The following is a 21,791-nucleotide window of genomic DNA, read 5'->3' as shown; positions in this document are numbered from 1 at the left end:
ATAAAAACGTTATGGTTCCATTCCGGTACCATCATGTTTTATTGTGGTGTTATGCTGCTTACTTGTAAGGTCATAACAGGTACACTTGTCACTTTGACCAAATTTAAAGTTTTTTTTTTTTTTTTTTTAATATTCCTGGTAACGTAAGCCGAACGTACGTGTTCGAATCAGTTATCTGTATCACAGTTTTTGTTTCTTGAAAATAAAAGTGATTATTCCTGATTAGATTACTTAAGTCAAATTGGTTGGAAAGAAAAATTATCTCTGAGAATTTCCACCACTTATGGTTTCAATCAGGGGCGAATGCTGGTCTTCAAATTCACGCTTGCTATCATTCAGGGTGTGATTGAAGTCTGATTAGCGGAATAATAAATTACTGACTATTTAAAACTATATATTTAGCAATTCGTGTACATTTAATTATAGAAATAGAACATTTGCAAATGATATTCTATCTTTTTCAATTTAGCTACTTGAATACAAATTGTACCCTACGGTTCTTCTTTGTGAACTGGTCAATAACATATTCATAAAAAGTTGGTTGTAAGTTAATTTTCCCAAGCAACACGCACACTTGTAAAGGCTGGCTGAAGCTCACTGGCTAGAGCTACGTTGACTGCGTATGTGTCATGTTTAAGACGACGTGAAGGAAGCGGAAATGGTTATGCGCGCGCATGAAATCACGGTGCTGCAGCGTGGACTTGGAAGCTCCTATAACCGAGCAAGCTAAGGTAGCTTTAACTAGACGAGCCAGCATCGACCTTCCATACACAACGCAAAGCTCAATTATTGCTGCACAAGCTTAAGACGTCTTCAGTCTACAAAAATAAAAGCCTATACGGAATGCTTATAAATGCATGCATGCATTTATTAACAAATAATATTACTTCTTTCTCAATTAATGAGCTTGCATAGCAATCATGGAGAATTCTCCCCTTTTTAAAATGTTATTTAGAAAACTGATCGCAAACAATTCAAAGAAACAGCAGCTTGAACGAATACCAACTCATCAAAACTGGTGTTCCTCAAGGCTCAGTTTTAGACAACAGTAAAGAGCCTTGAGACTTTTTTTTTTTTTTTGTGTGATCTATATAAACGTCCTCTATTGAATGGAATTGAAAGGAAACCTAATCAGCTATACTGATAATACGGCAATAATTTTTTCATTAGACAACATGTCTACCTTAAAACGTAACGAGGAATCTGATTTATTAAACTTGCATACATTTTCCAATGGGAAAAAAAAAAATCAAATTGCAAGACTCCTTAGACCACACAAAATAAGAGTGGCCTTTAAACCTACAGAAACGATTAGGCAATTCTTAAGATCTCCAAAAGATAGCCTTCCTTTCTTCAAATATGCTGGAGTTTACAACATATCCTGTTCGTGCGGCTTGAATTATATCGGCCAGACTCCAAGGAGCCTTGAAATTAGGCAAAAATAACACATTGGTGACGTTAATAATAACAGAGAAGAAAAATCAGGGTTAGCTTTTCATTTCTCAAGAATGAACCATATCATAGCGTGGGATAGAAGCACAATTCCTTACATAGAGGAGGACTTCTGCTCTCGAATTTATAAAGAAGCCACAGCAGTTGCCTGCTGTATACAAAACCTTAACAGGAACCAAGGACTAATGTTGCCCGTGATCTGGAAGACCCTTATTAGATCTCTTAACTCACCAGAACTGAATCACAGTGGCAACCATAGAACGTTCCTAAATAACAAGTGAGATCATACACGCTCTATGCATGTATTGTACGCGCTCTGTTCTTTGTCTAATATAATTGGAATCGGTTGATTATAGTTTGTAACAGTTTTTTACTTTTTAGTGCCTTACATTACATTATATTATCAATTTCTCACTCTGGTATTTGCCAATGATTATCTTATCTCACCACGAAGTGTTAACCCTTTGAGTTTCTTTTAAAGCATAGCTATTGTTCCTTTGACCTTTATGCTTTCCATGTTTAAAATTAAATTATATTAACACGTCACGTTTGAACTTGGGTGTCTTCCGTTCCCTTCATTCTCTGGCAGGTACTAGCTTTTAGCAATGTGTGCAACTTCCCCATTGCTGTCGCAATTTCAGGAAGCTCTAGTTCCAGCCAAAGTGTCTGAATGATATCGAATATCAGAAATGGAATTCAAACTATAACGTATAATGCTATTGTCAAGATGGGTGAAGCAAGAATGCTTTTCATATTCCACTTAGTCTGTAAAGGAAGTTATTCGGGAAAGGGAGTTTTGTGAGCTTTATGCTTGCCCTCTGGGGAGAGTTGTATTATGAACAGCTGGTAGTAGAATAGCCTTCGGTCTATTGTATTTGTAGTACTCTGTTTTGTAGTAATTGACAGCTTGTATGCTCAGGGGGGTTTGAATGCGAACTTGACTTGGCGAAGAATTTTTCTACGAGATCGCGAAGGGAGGAGATGTATGGATTGCCAGTTTCTCGACGAATCTGAATTTCTAATAAACATTGGGGCAGCTAATATCATCCTTAGGCACTTGTTTTGAATTCTTTGTAGTTTTGAAATGTTTGATCGTGAAGTGTGACTCCATGCTGGTGAAGCATAGGTAATAACTGGATGTATAACCATCCGGTAAAGTAGTAATTTGTATTGTAAGTTCAGTTTACTTTTGCGGTTGATCATTGCGTACATTTGAGGTATTACTTTGGATACCTTGGAGCCAATGTTGAATGTGCTTGTTAAAGGAGCCTTTTTTTTATCCAGTAGTACCCGAAGATATTTGGTCTCTGATTGCCATGGGATCTTTTAACCAGAGAGTAGGATGTCTTCTTTAATGCAGACCTTTTTTCTAGAGAATAACATGGCTGAGCTTTCAAGGGGGGGGGGGTTACTTGAATCCTCCAGTTGCTGAACCAATTCTCCAGTGCGTTGATACTTCCTTGGAGTCTACCGATTGCCAGGTGAAGGTTGAGAGACCTTGCTAGAATAGTGGTATCATCGGCATAAAGGGCCACAGTGGTTGTTCTTGAATTTAAAGGGATGTCTGATATATATATAAATTGAGAACAAAAGGAGCCTTGTGGTACACCAGCTAGAATTCTGCACCTTGATGAAACAATTCCATTATACTTTATCTGCATGTATCTTTTGCTAAGGTATGAGTTAATAAGTTTTACTAGCTTAATTGGGATGTTTTTTCAATAAGTTTCAAGATAAGGCCTTCATGCCAGACCTTATCGAAGGCCTTGGTAACATCCAAGAAAAATGCAGCAGTGTGGAGGTGTCAGTTGAAACCATGGATGATGTGTTCTGTTAATCAGTGAATTTGTTGCACTGAAGTGAGCCTTGCATAAACCAAATTGCTCACTTGGGATTATTTTATATTTGTCCACTGCTAGTTGTAGCCTTGTTAGGATGACTTTTCATGTTACTTTACCGAGGCTGGAAAGAAGACTGATTGGCCTGTAGCTTTAGGGAAGTTACGGGTTATTATCAGGCTTTTTCAGAAGAATGATGTCAGCAGATTTCCAAGCTGTGGGAAAATACTGGAATCTTAATATGGAATTCGTTAACTAGATGGACAATGGCCTTACTTGGGAGTAATTTTATTTATTACTCTACTGGTGATGCCGTCGGAACCAGGAGCCTTTCCATTCTTCATTTGGAATATAATGTTGATTATTTCTTTCGGAGTGGTGGGGGTGATGAGTTCTGAGTTATGCTTGGACTGTCTTAAGGCTTTCTGACCTGTGAATTTTATAAATGAGATTAATATTTAAGTTTTTGTAAGATGGGCCATTGATTTTCCAGGTTGTCAATTAGTGCTTCTACTTTTTTGGTTTTTATAGGGGAAAGAGTTATCTTTTGGTATGTAGAGTTTCAGAAATTTCCAGAAGGAGTTATTTCATAGGCTGATTACCATAAGTTTAGATTCCCATTCTGAATTCCGGTGTTTCTGATTCGATCCTCTCTGTTCAAGTTGTTTAGGATTGTTTTGCCCTGCGGGGCTCTTGTGTTGTGATATCGCTTTCTGGCTTTATTTTTAGCTCTGATCAGGTCCAAAACCTCTTCTGGAAACCGACTGGACGAGTGGAAGACAGTAGTTTGCAAGACTGATTCTATTACTGTATTAATTTGTCTTGTTAGGTTACTTACAGCTGACTATATCTTCATTTTTGCGAATGACAGGAGGTGGGACGATGTTATAAAAGAGTGTTCATCCTTGGTATCTAGCTTGACCTGGATTGGGTTATGATCTGAAATAAGCTCTTCTAATGGCTCTAGCTGATATTGAAATTTGATGTTTTTGAGGATGACTGTCTACTACATCCGAACTTCCTGATGGGCTGCAGTGGTTGAGCGCGATAGGTCCAGCTACTAATGAAGAGTTGAGTGACATGTAGTTAAAGTATGGCCTTTGGAGTTGATTGACTAACTGAACCAAGCTTTATGTTTGGAGTTGAGGTCTCCGGCTATAATTATGGAATCCGTGGAGCCGAGGATGAAGTCTAGATCTGATTTCAATAGTGGAATACTGAGAGGATTGTACGCTGCATAGATTTTATGTCTACCTGCATTGTTGGTGTGGACCTCCATACCTGTCTCTTCAAGGTTCAAACTTTGAGGGTTGCTAAAGCATTGTGGCTTAAATAATATTTGATAAAAATGGCTGTACTACCACCACAACTAGAGTTAAGTCTGTCTGTCCTACATAGCGTATATCGTCTTAATCTTGGGTTGGTAGATGGTCTGAGGTGCGATTCACTGATCAAGATTATGTCTGGATTATATCTATGTGCGAACTCTTGCAGTTACAGAATTTTATTTGTCAGGCCATTAGCATTCCATGCTATAATCATAAGTGAGTTTGGTTTGAATTTTTAATATTTCAAATTGTAGAGGAGCGGTCGACAACGCAGTGCCCGCGGGTGCCATGATGCCCACAATGAATTTTTAGTATGCCCTCAGAGAAATTATTGTAAACTGCTTTGGAGCTCGCAGTGGTTATTTTGCAGCGTAGATCGCAGTATATCTGAGAGATACATTCATTACTAGTATATGCTAAAATGCAAGAAAACATAAAGAAAAAACACTGCAAATATAATACATGATGGTACAAATTAAGTGAATATTGAATCGAACATTATTTCATAGCCGAATATATACAGTAGAAACTAAACGTTTCGGCGGATGCAAGCATAAGTAGTGCCTTATGGTGAACTCGTAGTAAAAGTAGGGCAAGCTGCAGACCTCTTTCCTAAGTATTTTTCATAAATGTAAAGCATATCTTGCAGAGATCAGCAACCTTTTTAATATCAAGGGCGCAATATAAAATTTGAAAATTACGGAGGGCTCATGACACAGGCATTTTTTCTCTCATTTCAATCTTAGAAATTCTATGATTAGTTGTTTTTAAGAAAAACGAGATTTCAAATTTTAACATTATTTTATTTACCTCGCTTTTACAACATATTTTTGTCACATATGAATGAATATAAAATACCATAAAAAATAAAAATGAATAGAAAAAGAATATTCATGTTAACAATTAGCATGTATCTGTCAGATCAGATGCGACCGCCTTGCTTTATCAATCATAATGGCAAATATATTTATTTATTATGCAATGATAGTGTGGCTATTTCTAAAAAAGTAATATAGTAAAGACATTTCAAAACCATTCATGTCAAACGTAATTTTAAGTTTAATTATTTAAATCAGGAGGAGCCGGCAATGCAGCGCCCTCTAGCGGCATGGAGCTCGCAGTATTGCGCCCTTCATATGAAAAGGGTTGCCGACCACTGTTGTAGAGAGTTGCCAATATGGATTGGATTTCCAGGGCTTGCTTTGCTGAATTCCTGCAGCATGATGGAAGGTGAAGCAGTTAGAACTGATGTTAAGTTGGAGCGTATTTGTTCTTGAGATGAAGGAAACCGTGCTCTTGCCGCCTCTGCATATGTTTTGGTCATGCATGAAGATCGCATACCTTCCTGCACTGCTGAGGGTGAGGTATTTCGAACAGGAGGGCGACCTGCGTGATTGCTTATGGTGTTTTTCATGGGGGAACCAGAGTTCACTCTTGCGGACCTACGGTTTTTTGGGTGGAAAAGGCAACCCTTGTAATTTTGCGGGATGTGGTCCTCTACAGTTAGCTCAACTACTTCTTAGCTTGCAGCAGCTATTGGGGGGGGGGTGTCCTCTCCACATTTCAGACATGTATAGGGAGCTCTGCACAACCTTTCGGTGTGCCCGAAATTGTGCATCTATGGCATTGCTCTGCCGATGCTTTCTTCCTTAGAGGCTTCCTTGTAATTTTGAGCCTGCAAATACCTGTCAGTTCATATATCCTTTACTGTGCGTTGCTGATTTCGACCAACACCAGAGGCATTGGCATTTTGTCAGATCTCAGCATTCTGCTGACTTTGATTGGGATCAGTCCTTCACTGATGAGGTCAGCAGTGATTTCATCAGTTATGATACCCTCAGCAAACCCTCTAAGCACCACTTTAAGATTTTTCTCGCTCTTGCTAGTGCGAAGGTATGGAAGGGCAATTTGGAGTTCTCCGTCATTTTCGTCATCTTACGATAATCTGAAACAGTAGCAGGATGAATCTTACACCCTCATATGTATTTCTGGCCATGGAGAAGTTGATGTTTTGTTGTCCTAGGGACCTTGAGACTGAGATCCACTTCTCTTCGTCTCGGAGGAAAACTGGAGGGACCTTTTCTTTTCTGTGTTGGTATCTTGGGTATTGTGTGTTCCTTTCCATATGATCATCAGATGTTCTTCGCCTTTTATTTGATTGTTCCTCCTGAGAATACTCATATTGATGGGGAGACTTTGGTGTCCACATCACCTTCTTCAATGTCATTAACCTGAGTTTAGATATTCAGGAAGTCGGGCCATTCTGCCTCAAAGTTCATTAAGGTAAATTTAATAACGTTAAGTGTCAGATCTCTGTTTAGATTTTGAATGGCGTCCTTGATGTCATTTTAGTCATCTTTGTTTTTTATGTTTATTTATGTTTTAAATTTTTTGTTCACCGTATATTGTTGCAGATTATTCCAGTGTCTATAGACAATCCTGTAGAATTTAAAGGGTCCACTGACAAAATCTCAAAGATCTCACGATCTTCCACCAAGGTCCCATAGACAAACAAATATGTGTACCAGAAAATCAATACCTAAGTTTAAAACACCCTAATAAATGGGGAACGTGTGCGAGAATTCACTTGCCCACAGGATGAAACGTACTTCCCTAAAAACCATAAATCCCCCACTGGTAAACTTCGCGGGTGGGGGCCTACACGGCCTTCAGACTTCATGCATTTTTCATGCAGAGGGGGAGACAGTAGGAATCGAACTGTGTCAGCGTCAGTGCAAAGTGAGATTCCCGAAAAACCTTGTGTGAAATCTAATCAGGCTCAATCTAAAATAACACGTCTGATCTTGTCAAAGTCCAAGCGTAACCTAATCAATCAATCCTGACTCAATCATCCAGAATTCAAGCTAGTTTCAAGTAATATAAATATATATACATAAATGTTCATTTTGCTTTTTATAAATTGAGCGCTTTCTGTATCTGACTATTAAAAACAGCTGTTACAGATATTTTCTGGAACTGAAAATTTGAATGCGGCTGCTAGGACATGTGCTTATTTAGCTGCTACAATAAATCTGTTCTGTTTGCATGCATGCAGCATAATCTGAAAGAACAGTGTTTTTCCATTATGGGTGTTGTTCGAGTTGTCTCTAATTACACTAATTGGCCCTAAATAAATATAGTACACAAATATCTGTTTACTGTATTTAGTGATAAACAAAACCATGTTTTTGTAGAATAGTATCTTTGATGTTGGAAAGTTTTTTAACGGTATGAGGCCATATTTATTCTAGTCTAGGGAAACAACAGAAATAGAAAAAATTTATTCCTGGATAAAAATGAATACTTCTATATATTATAAGAAATTATTGACCTACACCAAAATACTAGCAAAAGTGAAATATCTCCTGTTATTCATAAGACAATTTCTTTCGTTTACACTAAGAAAAAAAGTGAGTGTAGGATTTTCGAAAGTGCGGCCAATTCTGATAATTATAATTATTATTATTAAGAGACACCTCCAGGAAGTCAGAGACTCGTCTTGGGACACATGCAACACACACCAGTTATCATACTTATTCTCCAATTCATCCACACTGCTTGCACTGACAACATCGAATGCCAATCCATTCCAATCATGCACCACACTCTGAGATAAAAACATAGCCCTCACCCCCATCTTGGTGCATTCATTCTCAGCTTCCAAGGATACCTTCTTGTCCTTTCCTCATCCTCCAAAATTCCATCAATTGAAATCCTGTATGACCCTTTCAGAAGTTTGCGTCTCAATCATATCATTCCTCTTTCTCCTGTTCGCTAGTGTCTGCAGTCTACAAATTCTCAATCTGTCTTCATAATAAGTATTCCACCATCCTGATATCATTTTAATACTCCCGTTTGCACTCTCTCCAATATATCAGTATCACAATGGAAATCAAGTGACCAGACCTTCACACAATAATCCAAGTAAGTTGTTATCAACATGACATCTTTATCTTTACTTGTGAAGATAAGGATGTCATTTCATTTGTTTGTTTCATCATTGCAATTAACTTTTGAGTTGTATTTGCAATCTTTGCCACACGACACCTGAACTTCAACTTCCTATCTATTAACACCCTAAGATCTCTAGCCTCATCAGTTTCTTCTAGCCTAATCCTACCAATATATTACGACATTGGATATCTAATCACGCCAAAGTGAATGATTTTACATTTACTCACATTGAACTGACACCCATTTTCCCATGCCCACAATTCCAGCCTATTCAAGTCATTCTGCAAGTACTGCATATCAGCAACCTTCCTGATTAGCCTACCTATCTTTGCATCATCAGCAAATAGTTGTGTGTCGCTTCTCAAATTCTTCCCAATAACATTAATGTACACATTGAATAACAGTGGACCAAGCACTGATCCTTGTGGTACACCACTTGTTACCTTAAATCTTGCAGACTCAGATCCCATGCATACCACTTTTTTGATATCTGTCAATCAGCCATCCTCTTATCCATGCTAATATTGTAAACCCAAACCCATTTTCTCAAATTTATGCAAAAGTCTACCATGCTGTGTTCTGTGAAAAGCCTTAGCAAAATCCAAAATTGTCGTGGTGTATCCATTCTCCTTGTCTAGTTCAATGGTAACATTGTTATAGAATGTGGGCAAGTTACTAAAACATGTCTATGCCTTAGTAAACCTATGTTGTTCATTGCAAAGTAGAGATTCACTGTCAACCCATTTCTGAATGAGAGCTCAAATTAATTTTCCAAAATCTTCACCACCACTCCTGAGATATGCTAATTGGTGGATAGCTGTATACATCGGTCTTTGCACCACCCTTTAGCAATGGAATTACCACACATTCCTTCCATTCCTGCGAAATCTTCCCTGTTCTGAGACTCATATTAAAAAGCCTGGTCAAAGGAATGACCAGTTCAGCTGAACACTTTCAGCACACGTGCTGTATTCCATCAGTCCCTATTCCTAAATTCTTATTCATTTTTTGCAACAGCTCTAATACCTCGTCCTCACACGCACACACACCTGCGTTTCTTCATCTAGTGGAGAGACGACAGTGATCTTAATGTGCGTTCACCAGGTTGATAGCTTTTAACAAATTGGGCACTTATTAACTGAACAACCTCTTCTGCATCTGCAACCCTCACGTCATCTGGATTTAGAAGAGTTTTCCTTTCATATTCATTCTTTCTTTTACTTGCAGCAAATCGATAGAAAACTCGTGGGTTGTCTTTAGCACGCAGAGCCAGTTCGTTTTCATACTCAGACTTTGCTTTCCGTTCAACAGTTGTGACTATTCTAGCCTGCTGCTTATAACGTTCAAAACGGATATCGTCTTTATGCCAACGGTATTCCTTTCACATCATTCTTCTCTTACGACGGATATTATGATTGGATATGATGTATACTCCATCTCTTTATTATTATTATTATTATTATTATTATTATTATTATTATTATTATTATTATTATTATTATTTTCTGGCAACTCCAATGAGTCGACAGACTCATCGAGGGAGGCCCTAACATCATGTCAAGAACAACTATTCTACATTCGCACAGTATCTATCATACCTCACCTTGAACTCATTCACAGTCATAGCACCCACAACAGACTCTGACAGCTTATTCCACTCATTCACCACTCTCCAAGTAAAAAACCTAGTTCTAACACCCTTGTCAACCACATTCTTGCTCAGCTTCCATGCATAGCCCCTAGTCCCTCTCACCACCAGTCCTATTTTCAAAAATATCTTCTGGATTAATCTTATAGAAACCCTTCAGTAATTTGAATGTCTCAATCATATCACCCCTCTTCCGCTTATCGACCAATTTCTGTAACCCACAAATCTTCAACCTATTCTCATAAGGTTCATTCTACAGACATGCCACCATCTTGGTCACTCGTCTCTGGATCCTCTCCACTTCCTCCCCACCACGAAGAAACACTAGTGCCCATAACTGGGCACAGTAGTCCAGATGGTGTCTTATCAAGGCTCGATACAGAGGAACAACAACTTGTTTGTCTCTGCATGTCTCTTCAGGCCATTTTCGTCTCTACTCATCAACTGTATGCTTCTCCTTTCCTTTTTTGATGATATTTGGATATCATCAAATCCATGTTCCCTGTCATTTAAGCTGCTTCACAGCGTCATGCACTTTTTTTACAACAGTACAATGTATCATAGGGTGAAGTTTTCAGAATATTATTCAAGACACCAGTATAGCCAAATAGAATTTAGCTATATTGATGTCTTGTAGCAAATGTATGTGTAAATAAATGATCATAAATGTAAATGTATGTAAATAAGAAAAATATTTTCTGAGAATTGCTTTGTTGTTTAACAGAAAATATCAAGAATGAGATATTTCCCAATACACCGAATTAAAAAGAAAATATTGAACATTTTACAGTAAAATATGATCTTGATCTATGTTATTTGTGACAGATTTCTGAGCGTTGTTAAGCTGTATTCCCAGCTTCGTAAGAAAACTTAGCCATTGGGTCAGTTGCCAAGGGCGCCAGTAGCTAGATGTGTTACAAAATATTGCAACTTTCATGTTACGAATTTGCCTACCGAGGTAAAAGTCTAGCTACACTGCTGAGTGTTTCATACACTCAGATCATCTAATATTGCACTATTGGAATGATTCGTTCAAATTAAGTAGTAATCTCAACTGTGCTGTGCACTGTTATTAATGATTGAAGGGAATGGAAGGTGGGGGATAGTGGTTAATAGTTGGCTAAATTCAACTATAAAAAACTCGTTTTAGGAAGTATGATAGGTTTCACAAGCTATATGCAGATATGACGAATTGTAATAAACATTTCTTATATATTATACAGAGAGATTACGAGAATACGATCTCGGCATCGGAGTAGTCTTAGCTTGCACTACTTAAACGAACACGCCCAAGCATCCCTATATTCTCAATTTATTAATCCACTTCATAAGACTGCACTGGCTTGACAGCTGTTACTAACTGGTTGCTTCTACTAGGAGACCGCTGTATAAATAAAGGGTTTTCATCCAAATACTAGGTGTAACCCCCCACACACACACACACATACCAGATCACTCTAAACTCAAAGAGTGACCTGAAGAATCATTTAACTCACTTCTACTCAGTAACAGGCTTACCCTACCACTAAGCCTGTCACTGAGTAGAACACGATCCGAATTAAAAGATCCTTCGCGTCACTCATTGTTGCTATGCGCGTTACCCCGCGCATAGCAAAGTTTTCTTGGATTAGTTTTTTCCGGGGTAGTCTCTCCGGTAAATGCCTTTCTCTGGGATATTAGCGGTTCAGCCTTATATCACGTGACCAGTAACATGATTCGCGTTTTCCTGCGGAATAAACCGAAAATCGCAAACCCCCACCGCTTAGCAACAGCCTAACGCTGTTTAGTAAGTATACCGAGAGGAACGACTACAGCGCCACGATGCGAACTGTTTTGCAGACTACTCGGCTCTTGTACAATTGACAGGTTGTGTTAGTGTTTACAACACATGTGTTGTAGATTAACCGGGATTCGGCAGGTGACATGCTGGCGTAACACACAAGAGACCCTTCTCATTTGGGGGAATGTGACGATGCAACACGGCTCCCTTCTCTAGGATAATGGTGGTTTCGTTTTCATGAGAACAACGTGTCGAGGAAAGGATGAGGTGATGATTTGCCTATGTCAACACGTGCGGTAAGTAGACATTTTGTGTGCTTCCTGTTTCGCCGCGCCGCCAACGGATGAATATTGGATGCTCCTTGCTCATTTAACCGTTGATATTAAGCCTAACATGTCATCAAAACAAGAGAATGTCTTGCCTGCGCTCTGCTGGAGAAATGGCCTCATTTTGAATTCGTTTGGATGGTGATTAGGGTGTGAAAGAATGAAGTCAATCCTTTGTATACGTAATTATGTTATTTAGTTAATAGTGTGCAAGTACCTTTCACCCATCATATCAACGTAATGTGAAAAACAAGAAATGTCTGATGATATAAGTTGAAATAATTACATGTTTTGCCATTGAATAAATTTCGTTATGATTGACTTTGTTACAGTCATAAACTTAAGTGTTTTGATTATGCTTATATTATTTGCGTTTCTTGTGGATTGTGTTGTATTTTGAGGATTGCTATTCAGTTAAGTCACGTTCTTGCAAAAAAACTGCGCAGAAAATCGTGTAAACATGAGTAACTCATAACAAAAATAAAACGAATTTTGTGCGTAGACGCACAACTCGCAGACGAACCGCATAACCTAGAAATATCGAAAAAAATAAGAAAAAGTTAGGTATGTCATGAATGCATGAAGTATATGTAGATGCACAAATCTATTATGAAAAGTTAGAATTTATCATAACTTAGGCACAGAAACAAAGACCGTTCATGGCCATTTGCAGTCGGAGAAATGTAAACAAACGTAAGATGCAGTATTAAATCATAATACTACACAAAATTAACTGTTATTAATTAGTTAATTAGCATGAAATAAAAATATTACGATTTATTCATTAGTGTATAGACTAGGCTATCTCGAAGTAATGGTATCGATTATACTAAGCTACCATAAAGCAATCATATTTTCACCACCTTATGATTTTCTTTTCTCTAGCTTATTATTGTAAGAATATAGTATATAATTCATACATACCACACAAAATGTCTATTAATCGACTGTTTATGTTATTGGTAAGATTTCCGGTCAACAGTAACCTATTAGTAGTTAAGTTTTCGGGGAGTCAAAAGTTATACGCGGATTTACGAACAACTAGGGGGTTCGGCGCCCGTAATCCCAGCGTTGTTCATGCGCCAACAGAATTTTTACGCTGTCTTCTCGAAAAACAGTAGAAAGGCAAGCAATCTCCAGTCAATTACCTCCTTATGGAGGTATAGCGTTATTTTAGAATTTTACAATAATGTAAAACCAATATACATTTACAATATCAAAATTAAACATTTCACAGCTGTGCAAACAAAATGTTTTATAAATGGCGCTTGTTTAGCCCTGTGGATTATTGTTTCCATCCATAGCATTGGACTGCCTGAAGAAAAAATTCTCGCTTCGATTTAAATAACCGACTAGAAGAACTTTCTCTACAGATGCAAGGATTTGTAACCGCATGCGTCAGCAAAATTGTTCGTAAAATTCACACTCTTACAATTATACGAATGTCTGAATTTAGAACTCTCTCTCTTTCTCTCCCTTCCCCCTCACCTTGAACAAAGCTTTGATTTTTTCATAGTTTAGGTTGAATATCAATAGATACTTTCAGGATCAAATCTGGCTGATGCTATTTTTCGTAAAGGTAATTAAGCTGAAGGAGCTACGCCTGTTCTATTTGGGAAATAATAAGCAATGTACGATTCACTACCATTTTATAAATAAATTTGAAATTAAACATATACAGTTTTAGTTATAATGTATTATAATATCAATTGAATATACGATAATTTAAAAAAATTCCAACAAAGTATTCCTCTTTACAACCGAGAATGCCTTCTTTGAATGCTTCATATGAAACAAGATTCAGGGTATTTAAATATGTTATAAAAAGTATAATTTCCAAAATTACTTACATTTATCATAGAATCAAAAGAAAAACATCTGACCGATGGGATCATTAGTGTTAGTACATGCATCATATTGTATGTTTAAAGTTCAATCAAAAAATAATAATAATTTCCAGAGTGAATTATTTTATTATAGTTAATTTTTGCATATTACTGCTCTTTATTGTAATTTCATTGAATATTTTTAGGAAAAAATAAACTAAAAATAACTTGATTCAAGATCTCAAGAGGAAAAGGCTGAATGTCAATAAATCAATACCAGAATCATTTTGTAGTACCATAAAACCTAAATAATGAAATGTGTGAATGTAATAGTAGTGAGACATAGTATTATGAAAGATACAAAGAAAACTAAATTTTTACCATCAGCAAGCTCAAAACATATCTATTAGCTAATGAAAATCAGCAAAGTTTCAGGCAAAAATCGTTGCAATATGTTTTTGAATGTGAAGGCCTGAAACGATGTTATTCATGCTCAGAAAGCTCTTTTTAGAGATAGAGCAGCTATGAAGAAGTGCATGTGATTAACAAAAGATCACGTGAACGAAAGACAAAGGCAAGCCAACAGTTGAGTTGAAATGCTAATTCTCTTTGACTGAATTCCATAATATCTGAAACACGTTCACTTTATGTTTCTTCATTTTAACGTGTTCACAAAGTGGTGTCAAGCAAACAAAACCATATGTTGCCAATGCAACATATGGTTTTGCTTGAGTCAATGCAACAGTTTCTGTTGGAGAGGGAGATGCAATTCATTAGTTAGTGTCATTTTATCCCAGTTGTCTCTAATCACACTATTTGTTGAGAAATATATTACACAGACTGTATGTCTCTGTACCTTATTCAGTGATGCAATAAAACTACTTGTTTTTCTTGCGTCTTCAGTAAAGTGACACTGTTGGGGAAGGTGTATTGTTTACCACAAGGAGTGAGTTACTACTGCCAGAATGTGAACATCGTGGCGATAGTAACTCACAATTTGAGTAGGAGAATTCATACATAATATATAATTTATTGAGAAATATATACGATATATACATTAAAATAATTCTTTTTTTTCTTAATGATTCCATACGTTAATGATGCATAGCTAAAATTATCACATACCCCCTGAAGACCTTTTGTGTACTCCCGAGAGTATGTGTACCACACTTTGAGAAACAGTGCTCTATAAGGAAATATTGGTACATTGACGATGCACGACTCTAAAGAGTATGAAAGGTATTGTAGAGGATTAAATATGTGTCAGACATGAATTCCAAGACACCATGGACCTAACCAATTAATAATAATAAATGCTATGAATGATTTTAAAAAACTATATATAAAAAATTTAAATCCACGAAACCAATGTATATTGTACTGTTAGAAGGTGAACATTAATATTTTTGGAACACTAATGTACTTAGAAGATTTTTGTGTTTGCCACTCTTATTTCTCATCACTGAAACAGATTTTAGTATATTTAAAGCAGCATTCAAACTGATAATCGATTAATATGAAGGACAATATTTGTTAGCAGATTAAGAAGAAAGTAAACTTAATGTAGTTTTGTCACAGTAGCATGACATATCTTGAGAGTACATATCAGGAAATTGATGATGGGGTTATTTATTACGCTGGTTACTATTCCTTGAGAATTACAGGCAAATCACAAAAACAATGAAAAGGTGCGTGTGGGGGGAGTTTACATAAAGCATAGCACAAACAATTTACACTAATTTTGAATATTGTCATTTATGAAAATAACCTGCCTCATGGCACATTATCTATTCAATTTCGTTAATTTATTCCAAGTTTCTTTCCAGAGGGATGCAGATGTGTGGATGAAATTTGAGGCTATTTGTTTTCTTTTCTCAGAATCTGAATTTCCATCTCAAGTTTGTCAATGTCATTTCAACAGCAATAATAATGCTACTAATAACTGAAAATATTAATTTGAAAGTAGCTGCTGATATGTATAAAGCGAGCCATGCTACAGTCCTTCTCAGTTGAAAACTTTACATCAAACAAGATACCAGTACCCTCAAGGCAACACCTCAATTCTGATCTCCAAATCATTCTTAGATAGATTTCAGACAACTCTGACAGTTTAAATGCTTGCAAAAATACTGTTCTGCCTTCTTTCTGACAATAAGCTCCATTTCCTCCCAACCTTACCTTTAACAAAACCTATATTTTAGACAAGATGTGAGCTCTCTCTTTCCGATTATCTCGACATCTACACTCTCCTGGCATAAACACATTACAACCATTACCTCCTTGCCATACACAAACTTAGGATTCCTCTTTTTCTCAAGGCATTAATTTGTCTCAGAACAGCCATTAACTCTGTACAAATCACAAATCCTCTCAGCTATTGAGTACTTCTCTTATATATTATATATATAATCTTCGTCAGCCTAGTTGGCCGAGTGGTTAGCGTATCTGCTCTACTGCCAAAAGGCTGTGGGTTCGAATCCCTTCGTGAGCATGGATGTTTATGATTGTCTGTGGAAAAACTAGTAGTGGTGATCAGCAGTAGATGGCGTTGGTGGAGACAGAGTTGTAGAGCAAGTGCCCTTCCTCGATGAGTCTTTAGACTCCATGGAGGTGTCAAATAATAATAATATATAGAATATTCACTAAGGCGATGCTCCAAAGAGCTCCCTAAAAATACTCGATGCAGTACAGAAGAGAGCAGTTAGACCACTAAATGACTCAGCTCTTACAAACTCACTCCAACCACTCTCACATAATCCTTTAGTATGTACTGCATGCATTTCGATATATATTTTCATGGTAAATATTCATCACAAGTATCAAGAATACTTTCTCCTCTTTCATTCCTGCTGCAGCACTAGTCTGAAAGTCTGTTCCAGAGACTGTTAATTGTTAATTTTAGAGTTATAATAATCTAATGTTTCACACTCATTACTTTCTTTAGAAATATTTGGCCCTGATGCATCAATCTGTTTTTTCTCATCAGGAAAATCATTTTAATTTCCTTTGCTTTTCTGTCGTGCGTTTTAACACCGAAAATAGTGGGGGGGGGGGATCCTCGTTCTTAACCTGTGCTCAACATTAATGGTTTTAAAATATACAAAAGCGAGATATTAATATTGTTGAATATTTTTAATATTACTTATTAGACTGCATTCAAGATTTGTTAACAAAGTAAGTGTTTCTTTCTGAAACACAAATGTAAACTGTCGTGTAACGTCAACGTAACAACTGATCAAAATTAACCTGCCATGTTTTAAGGTCTCGTAATGAGCATCTAGTAAAACAAACACTGTGAACTTTGACTCAGGCAGAAGCAATATCTGAGAGAGAATGAAATTAGTTCCAAACTTCACCACAGGGTAGTTATAAACACCGATGGAATCTGCACATTACGCAAATCGGCAGGTGCCACGAGGGTTTAAAAAGATGGGTATGGGAAGTTTTCCCTTCATTCTGGTTTCTATTACCATTCATAGTAATGACACTAACCTTGAACTAACGTGCTTTGCTCATGAAACTGTACTACTTAAACAATTGCAATGCTGTTGCTGCACTCTGAATTTCATCGCCTGAACAAAATTCACTCTCCTGATGTCTAGGTCTAACTCCTAACGAGGATTGTTAGGACTTCGACCTAGCAGAAATAACAAACCAATCAGTTCACAACAAATAAATGAAGTTGCTACTGTCGTTTTTGAGGAGGCCGTGAATAAGAGCGTTGGTTCCTGCTTTGCACGTGCTGTATCAAGATAGATGCATATGTCTAGAATATTCTATGGAAGATTCTGAATTTCTACTCATTCAAGATAATCCTGACACTGGAGTGGCACCCACAGCATGTTGAAAGTCGATTGATATTCAGTTTAATATTCCTTGCTCGAGTGGACTTGGATGCTCTATGGCCATTTATGATTTTGTGTGTGTGGGGGGGGATGAGTCTCAGTTTCACCTCATTGTAGCTGTGAATACAGACAATTACTGCATATGGGCTACAGAAATTTATTCTTGCATAATTTTGCAGAAAATGAATCACCGGAACGCACTCCGCAAGGCGTTCAACAGGGATATTTAATTACGATAATCCTGTACGTTAGCCATATACATCAATATAAAAACACACACAGTATATACACGAGTTGTTAGATTATTTACTTCAGTGCATCACTATCTCTGCCACAGTCTCAAGTACAGGTTACAGAGCAAACATCTAAAAGCCATATCTTCTTCACTGGACTTCATTGCTGAAAGCAGATTTTGTTATATCAGCAGCATGGAGACTGGATGGTTGACAAATGGTATGTGTCAGAACGAAAAAAAAGCAAAAAGAAATTTTTTGCGACACTATGCTAATAGATGTCTCAGATTTGACTACTTATACATGGTCTCCATGAATCAGTTCAGTGTAGGTAGTATTATTGTATGAATCATGTTTGAGCTCATCAGAGTACAAAGCATAATTGAGTATCGACCAATGTTGTTGTCGACATGCAATATCTTTGGTCTACGGCAGCATAGCATCCCACATGTACTCCATTATGTTGCACCCTCTCTTTGACAGAGACAAAGACTTTCTGGCTGACAGTGTGCCATCTCAGTAGCCCATAAGGTAAATGTTTGCGCAACATAAGGAGTATATTACCCATCTTGAATAGCCAATGACTAATCAGATCTCAAATGAATTGAACACAAGATGAACAGACTCACCACCAATATTTTGATAAAGCTCTTTCAACAGATTCCTTACCAATATGATATTAGGTAAGTGGTCACAGTTCAATGTATTTGTAGAATGGTTATAGAATTATTTGACACCTAAGTGTGAAATAATTCTATAACTATGAGCCTGTGAGCTAAGAGTTGGATAATCAATGACCTATAGCACCTTTTGTGGCTTAAATGGACAAAGGATTAAATAATTTGTTTGAATTTTTCTTGAGTTAAACAAAGAATAATTTTCAAAGCTACATCAGGCCTCCATTAAGCAGTGCAGTGTTTGCAATTCAGACAATGAAAATCATCTACCTCTTAAAGACTTAAATAAAGAACCTTGTCACATTTGGATTTAGACCCACTAACCTTAAAACTGACTAAAATCCTATATTTTCATTCAAACCCGATTTATTAAGAATATAAAAATTCTGGGTCGCTTGGTGTCGCACTGATTAGATCGTCGGCTTGTCGAGAGCTCCTGAAAAGATTAGTAGTATTTTGTGTTAACATTAGATATTTTACTAGAATTTTAAGTAGTATTGTTTACTTTTTGTTTCTAGGTGTGTCTGTGCAATTTTTGCATGTTTTCTGTTATTTTAATTATTATTTTTAAGAAAAGATAGAGTACACATGGCACCGATAAAGAAAAAAATGGCGGCCAGGTCGCCATGTTTGTTTAAGAGTTTTGATGTAAATGAATTTACGAAATGTGCTGTCTGTGAGATGTATGCCTTGCGAAGAGCGCTGGGAGTCTGGTTAGAAAGTGATAGTGGAGTTAATATGTGTAGAAAGTGTAAAGAGAATGAGGACTTCAAGCGTGTTTCGTGTGTCGAGAGTGATATCGTTAACGATAGTCAGAATGTAGAAAATGGCGGTGTGCTAGAGAATTGCGTGGTAGTGCCAGATAGGTGTGAGAGCGTCGCTGAAACTGTAAATGAAGGTAGAAACACAGAAAGAATGGATGATTTGATCGATAATGAAAAAGGCGAGATAAATGCGAGTAGCAAAATTGCCCGTTTGAATGGTGCGATACACAGAGCTAAAAGACAACTGGAGCGTATGGAAAAATGTGTGTTGAACGTACCGACAAATAACCGGCGGAAGTCTGTGACGGCAAATAATAGAATGTTCGTAAACATCAATAAAATGGAGCGAGTGCTGTATGGGGATTCGCTATTAAGAGGCATAATAATTGAGAGTTTAACGAAGTCGTACCAGCCGGGTGCGAACATAAAGGACGTCAGCGAATCTATTCGACTGCAAAAACAGAGGGTGAAAGAGATGATAATCGTGGCAGGAATGAATGATTTCAAAATGGAAATGATAGAGGATGTGAGGGAGTTGTTTGAGGTAGCAAAAGAGAAGAGAGAGAGTTAGGATGGTGAGTATCTTACCACGGCATGACAGCGAAGTGTTTAGAAGGAGGGCCATAATTCCCAATGACTTTATGCGTGGGTTATGCATGGAGAGTGATGTGGAATTTGTGGATGTGTGGAATGAGTTCGATGGGCGAAAGGACTTATATAAGATGGATGGGTTACATTTGAATGGAGTTGGTGTACAGAGACTTGAAAGAGTGTTGATGAATGATGTGGAAGTGGATGTACAGACTCAGGGAAACTAGATTTATTAAGAGGGGGGGAGTAGATATGCAGACTTTAGGGGGACAGTTAAGTGTATGAATGAGTATATTATGCCCGAGCGAGTACGACGGACAACAAATCAGAATGGGATAGTTAGTATAAGGCATCAAAGTAGGGATGGGACAAATGGGCTTCTGCGATTCATGTACACTAATGCCAGGAGTATTAGGAACAAGAAGGAAGAGTTTTGGGCCATGGTTGGCACTTCCAGGCCACAGGTTGTCAGTATTAGTGAAACATGGCTGACAGAAGATGATAAAGCTAGTGGGATTGAATGCGACGTGTATAGCGTGTTCAGGAGTGACAGGGTGAATAAAAAGGGAAAGGAGTGTTACTGATGATAGCTGATGAGCTTCAGCCAAGGAGTATAGAAGTTGAACTGCAGGATGTGAAAAAAAGCACATTTGAGGCTGTTTGGTGTGAGATAGAATCTAGCAGAACAAAATATACAATTGGGTGCTGCTATAGACCGGGTGATGGAGTGGATGGTGGGGATAGCATGCATAAGCAAATAGAAGAAATGAGTGGAAGGAGGGTAATTATTATGGGTGATTTCAATTATGGTAACATTGACTGGAAAGAGGAGAGGGCACGTGGGAGGAAGGAATTGGATTTTATGCGGTTATTAAGGGACAACTATCTACAGCAACATGTATTGGAAAATACCAGGGGGCAGAGAGTGCTTGACCTAGTAATTGCAACTGAGAATGTGGCTGTAACGAACATGACCATGTTGCCACCAATTGGTGAGAGTGACCATAAGGTTATGACTTGGGAGGTGGCTAAAGGAGCCGAATTTACAATTAAGACAGGGTACATGTGGAATTACCGGGCTGGTAAGTATGACATGCTTAGGTGTGTGCTTGGCTCAATGCCATGGCATGTAAAACTGCAAGGGCTGGATGTTGATAGTGCATGGGAGGTGGTTAAGAACTGTTTGCAGGAGGCAATGGTTGACTGTATACCAAGAGTCCGAATAATAAATCAAGTAAGTAGGGGTTAAATGGATGAATAACACTATTAAGCTTGAGCTGCAAAAAAAGAAACAATTATGAAGGGAATTTAAGGAGAAGGGTGACCATCAGGCGCAGGAACAGTATAAAACTCAGGCCAGGATGGTAACAAGGGTGGTAAGAAAATCAAAAGCAGATTACGAAAGGAAATTGGCCACGCAGGCTAAAGAAAATCCCAAACAGTTTTTTCAATATGTTGCAAGTAAAAGGAAAAATGCTCATGGTAGAATGATCTTAAAAAATGCTGAGGGTAGGGAGGTAACCGAATCA

General features: G+C 37.5%; 1 protein-coding gene across 2 annotated transcripts in view; it reads left to right on the top strand.

The window, feature by feature from the left end:
• Positions 1 to 12,092: 12,092 nt before the first annotated feature.
• The window catches only part of LOC150098499 (uncharacterized), a 34,337-nt gene continuing 24,638 nt past the window's right edge, over positions 12,093 to 21,791 (top strand). Inside the window, exon 1 of one of the 2 annotated variants that reach the window (XM_090404991.1) lies at positions 12,093 to 12,296. The gene's annotated coding sequence lies outside the window, so the exon portion shown is untranslated. Of the gene's footprint in view, positions 12,297 to 12,838; positions 12,891 to 21,791 lie in introns of those variants that run through there. The other variant, XM_090404993.1, reaches the window with a different exon arrangement.

Source organism: Typopeltis vanoorti, chromosome 15, assembly GCF_054136105.1.
Source record: "Typopeltis vanoorti isolate ZY-2024b chromosome 15, IOZ_Tvanoo_1.0, whole genome shotgun sequence".
In the NCBI taxonomy this organism is placed as follows: domain Eukaryota; kingdom Metazoa; phylum Arthropoda; class Arachnida; order Uropygi; family Thelyphonidae; genus Typopeltis; species Typopeltis vanoorti.
This window is presented reverse-complemented; position numbering and strand designations above follow the sequence as displayed.